Below are 6,131 nucleotides of genomic sequence, written 5' to 3' on the forward strand. Positions count from 1 at the left end.
TTCATAAGCATTTCAATAAATTAAAAGAAATTAGTAAAAGATGTGTTATAGTAATATTTGTTTATTATATATTGTAAGATTATTAGTTTTTTCATTATTTAAACAATATCCTACTGAAATTTGTTAGTAGCATTGTGTAGATTAAATAAAATAAAAAATGATCATTGATGACAAAGTGACACACAGCCCACTACACTACATACTAGTCCAGTACCAGTCAAATGTCTCTCTTTGGTACTCTGTCCTTTTGAGAAGGTACCATTGCCATACCTCATTGCTTCACTTTGTTGCTTTTGCATTTCTCAACATTCCTTCTTTTTAATTTTTTATTCTTCATCTAAATACATGCTTATTTGAGGGTTTGGGCAAAATCAACTTAGCATATGTTTGAGTTCGGTTCAAGAAATTGATTTTAGTTTGATAGGTAAATCTAATAAAATAGGACGAGGCATAAAGTGTTGTTTGGATTAATGATCATTTATATATACACAATGTACACCTTGCTCTACATCAAAGTATTTACACCATATCCCAAAAAATCAACTATACATAAAAAATTATTATAAATATAATAATTATGAATATCTATCGATTAAAAGATTTTATATTAATTTTCTAATTATTATACATATCTTATAAATAGAACTCATTTTATTTAAAATTGATATTCATAATATGAATAATACAATAGAGTACTATTTATCTATTCTCTTTCTCTCTTTCGTCTATCTTGATGCACAAGAAAGAAGAAAAAAATGAAAAAGAGAGAAAATTTTGTAAATAACTTTTTTATTTATAGTGAAAAACACTTACACTGAAATCTGTTAAAAACTGAACCAAATGTTGGAAAAATAAAATAAAAAATAAATTTTAACGCGGAAACATACCCAAAAAAAAAAAAAAAAAAGCATAAATTTAAACAAAAAACTCATAAAATCATAATTCAACTTTTGGATGAAAAAATTGCAAATCATCTCTCAATTATAATTTTTGGACAGAAAAATTGTAAACTCTCACAACAAACTAATATTAAACGGAAAAATAGAAAAAAATCAACAAACCATTTTTGAACGAAAAAAATAATTTTTTTTCTCTAAACACACAATTACCCAGATCTTCAATGCACCAAAAATACTACATTTTGTTATTGTTTAAAAAACTGAAACTAATTATCTCTATTTATATTAATACTCAAATTCTATTTTTTTCATACTACTCGTTGTGGGACGTGGATGAGTATATTATTTGACCCAACACTAAGCTCAATATTTAAACTATCAGAGCCACTGAAAATTTTAAATTAATCTAAAATGCAACTAATGTGAATTTGGATTATACTCCAATACCACCCTAATTCATATTAAAGACTAAAATCAACAACATCAATTTCATCCCTCAAATGGATAAAGTGTTCATTCTTGATAGCTTTGGTCAGCACATCTGCAAGTTGCTTCTGAGTGCTACAGTGAACAACTTCAAGCACTCCATTTTGAACCTGATTGTGCAGAAAATAGAACTTCGTGTCGATGTGCTTACTTTTTTCATGCAACACTTAATTCTTGCCAAGACTTATAGGTGATTTGTTTTCAATCATCAACCTCAAAGGCTTGCTCACCTTGATCTTCAAATTCTAGAATAAGTTCAGAATCCAAACAGCTTTACAAGCAGACAAAGCACCTGCAATATACTCAGCTTCACAGGTTGACAATGCAACCACTGGTTGCTTCTTGGAGCACTGAGAAATTGGACCTTCTAGATACTTGAAGAAATATCCAAAAGTAGTTCTTCTGTCAACTCTGTCTCCATACCAATCAGAGTTTGAATAACATATCAACTCTGAATCAGATTTAGCACCAGAAAGGAACAAAACTCCATATTTCAGAGTCCCATTAATATACCTCAGTATCCTGACAACAATTTGGTAATATAAACACTTTGGTTTGTTCATAAACCTACTCACCATTCTAATTGCATAACAGATGTCAGGTCTGGTATTGCACAAATATCTCAGACAATCAACCAACTGTTTGAAAGTTGTAGCATCTACATCATCACCCTCAACACCCGAATCCAGCTTGTGATTTGTTGCAGCATGTGTGATTGCAGACTTGCAATTTATTAGCTCAAATCTCTTTAGAAGCTCAAGTTCATACTTCATCTGATGCAAGATTATACCCTTACAGAGTACAAAATCTTCATCCCTAGAAAATATACCATATTTCCTAGATCAGTCATCTCAAACTCATTCATCAGCACCTTTTTAAACTTAGTTATCTCACTGAACAACTCCATGTTAGCAATATGTCATCAACATAGAGACACACCCGAGTCATACTGCTACCAAATGTATGTTGAACATAAAGACCATACTCCATCTCACATTTTTCTGAATCCTTGAAGCTTAAAAAATGAATCAATTTTTAGATTCCAAACTCTAGGAGCTTGTTTCAGTCCATGCAAGGCTTTATGCAACTTGTACACCATCCCTTCCTGATTCTTTTTCACAAATACAGGAGGTTGTGACACATCATCTTTTTCTTGTAAAGCATCATTCAAAATGCATATTTCATATCTAAATGAATCAAAGGCCAATTTATATTATCAGTTACAACAATCACCAATCTGATTTTTTTCATGTCTAGCTACAGGTGCAAACACCTCAAAATAATCTAATCCAGATTTCTGTAGAAATCCTCCAGCTACTAATCTTGCTTTTGTTTTCCAATTAATCCATCTGGCTTCATTTTCAACTTGTAAATCCATCTTACACTAATGACTTTCTTGTTTTTTTGGAATCTCAGTCAACTCCCAAGTCTTGTTTCTTTTTATTGCCTCAAGTTCTTTTTTCATGGCCTTTAGCCACACTTTCTTCTTGAGAGCTTCTTCAGTACTAGCTGGTTCAGAGTCTACCAATATGGCACACTAAATGAATTCTCCTTCAGAGTTTATCTTAGTATCTTGCAACATGTCAAACTGTGCAAATCTTCTTGGTATTTCCATGATTCTTCCTGGCCTCTGAACTTGTTTAGAATCTTCTTTAGATGCTGGAATAATATCAGATGTTAAACTACCTTCAGAGGTTGGACCACCTTCAGAAGCATGACCACCTTCAGAGGCATGATTACCACCAGAGTCTAGATCATCATCAGAATCAGAATCAGAATCCAATTTACCTTCATAGTCTACTTCAACATCAGACTCACCTTCAGATTCTACATCAGCATCAGAGTCACCGCCAGACTTTGACTCATCTTTAGAGGCAGAATCTCGTTCAGAGGCAGATTCTCCTTCATAGTATGAAATATCTTCAGAAGTTAACTCAGATGTTAACACTGCACCAAAGTTGGATTGAGACTTGTTCTAATCATATGCTTATGTTTCCTTCACAATGACATATCTGCTAAATTCAACTTTGTTAGTGATAGGGAAATATAACTTATAAGCACATGTATTGTGGTACCCTACAAGCAACATGACTCTACTTTTGTCGTCCAACTTTCTTCTCTTAGAATCTCGGAAATGTTTATAACAAACAGAACCAAACACCTTCAGATGACTCACACTTTTCTTATCTCCAATACACTTCTCAAAAAGAACATTTTCCTTCAGCTTCTTGGCTGGATACCTGTTAAGCACATATGCTACAGGGACAACAACTTCTCCCTATAAGGTGTGAGGAAGTTTCTTCTCCTTCAGCATGCTCATTGTCATATCTAGCAAAGTTTTATTTCTTCTTTCAACAAAACCATTGTGTTGTGGAGTATATGGAGAAGTCACCTCATTTTCAACTCCACTGTCTTCACAAAACATTCTGAACTCTGATGAGTTGCACTCACCTCTACCATCAGTTATGAGAACTTTCAGATTTTAACCACTTTGTCTTTTAGCCTTCACCTTGAATTTCTTAAACTCAATAAACACCTCATTCTTAAACTTGATGAGTGCTACCCATGTCATTCTTATGAACTCGTCCACAAATGACACAAAGTACTTGTTACCTCCAAGTGAAGGTACTTCAAATGGTCCACATGAAAGTGTGAAAAACACATAAAATGGGGGTTTAAATTGGGTTTTACAAGCAAAAGTTTTTTCCAAAATAAAAACACCACTAACAAGTTAATAACAAAAACATAAAAACACAAGTATTTTTATCCTGGTTCGCTTGAACTCAAAGCTAATCTAGTTCACCCGCCAAAGTGATTTTGCCTTATACACAAGGACTTAATCCACTATAATCAATAGATTATAACAAACACAAATAATAACCTTCTTTGTCTTCTCAAGGATCCAACTAAACCTTAGTCTTCTCAAGGACCCGCAAAGAACATAGTTCAGAAACTGATGATGTTGCACATCATATATTCAGAATCAGAACTCGTTGTTAAAGCTACACAATAACAAACCATTAAGGTACCAAAATTGTTCTCACATAAATACAATATTATTATCATCAAAACTCAAGGTATAAATGCAGAACAAAATCTTGTTCTAACACCACATACATCAAAATGAACTGCTCCCAAAACATGTTTTGCTCTTGGATCCACTTCTGATGCAAATGGCTATCTAGGTTGCTTGCCTTTCAAGCATATCTCACATGACTTCTCATGCTTCACAATATTAGGAATGCCATGTACCATCTTCTTAGAACTTAGATGCCCTAATCTTCTGAAGTTCAGATTCTCCAATCTCATATGCCATAACTCAATGTCATATTTAGCATCTCCTGCACTAAGGCATTTAGTTTAAGTTGTTTCCACATTCACTTTAAATATTTTGTTGCTTCCTTGTTCAGATTGCATAATCAACTTATGATCAAAATTATACAACTTCAAGAGATTGTCCTTCATAATAATTGAGAAACCTTTCTCAATTAGCTGACCTACACTCATCAGAATGCTCTTCATGCCAGGAACATACCAAACATCCTTGATCATAACAGTTTTGTCATTCTTCACTCTGACTTTGACATTTCCCATTTCTTCAGCATTCAGATACTTATCATTAGCACATATGATATTTATCCTCTTTCTAGAGTCAAAATTAATCAGCTATTGTTTGTTTCCAATAAGGCGAGTTGAGCAGCCAGTGTCCATATACCACCAGTCTACCAAATATCCATCATCAGATTCAGAAGCCATCAATAGCACAGGTTCATCATCAGATTCTCCTATGGCTGAGTTTGCTTCTTCTGATTTCCTTTCCTTGTTCAACCAACAATCAATAGGAAAGTGACCAAACTTCTTACAACAGTAACATGAACCTTCTTCTCATTGGAGTTAAAGACTTCTGACTTCTGATAACCACCACCATGTCTCTTCTTGGCCTCTGACCATGACTTCTTTTGATTCTTCTTACTAGGAGATGCTTTTAGAGCATACTTTACCTCTCTTTTAGAGCTTCTCTCAGTTAGATGCAACTCTTGTTCCTTTAGACTACTCTCAAACTCTTCAAATTTCATGGTGTTGAGGTTCTTAGAGTGTTCAATTGCTAAAACAATGTAATAAAACTGAGGAGTAAGTCATCTTAGTGCATTTTCAATGAATACATGTTCAAAGAGAGTCTCTCCACAAGATTTCATCTCATTTGTGATCATAATCACTCTAGAGATGTAATCAGGTACCTTCTCATGGTTCTTCATGTTGAGATTCTCATACTACCACTACTATAAAAAATACATAAAATGATGGTTGAGAAACACATAATGACGGTTTCACGTCCATAATTAGGTAGTGTGTGATTGTATATATGCTGGTTTCCACAACGGGTGAGTAACCGTCGTTATAAGTTAGGTAGTGTGCTACTTATAACAAAGGGTAAAGAAAACAACCATTATGAAATAATTTATAAGTCATGGATTTGAATCCCAACAATGTCATTCTTGCGTTTTATTATTCTGGATAATGCTCTACTTATAACAATGGTTGAATTAAAAATCGTTGTGATAGTATTTGTTTTTTCTTATTTTATAGTATTTTTAACCTGAATATTTTTTAATTGTATCCAACCAGAAATAGAAATCACCCATTTGTAAATTGAATTTGACCAAAAATTGTATTACATCAATGACACACTTCCATTAGGAACAAAAAATTTCATATTACATCAAAATCAAAATGGCATAAAACAAC

The sequence above is a fragment of the Lathyrus oleraceus genome, chromosome 5, assembly GCF_024323335.1.
Source record: "Lathyrus oleraceus cultivar Zhongwan6 chromosome 5, CAAS_Psat_ZW6_1.0, whole genome shotgun sequence".
Classification (NCBI taxonomy): Eukaryota; Viridiplantae; Streptophyta; class Magnoliopsida; order Fabales; family Fabaceae; genus Lathyrus; species Lathyrus oleraceus.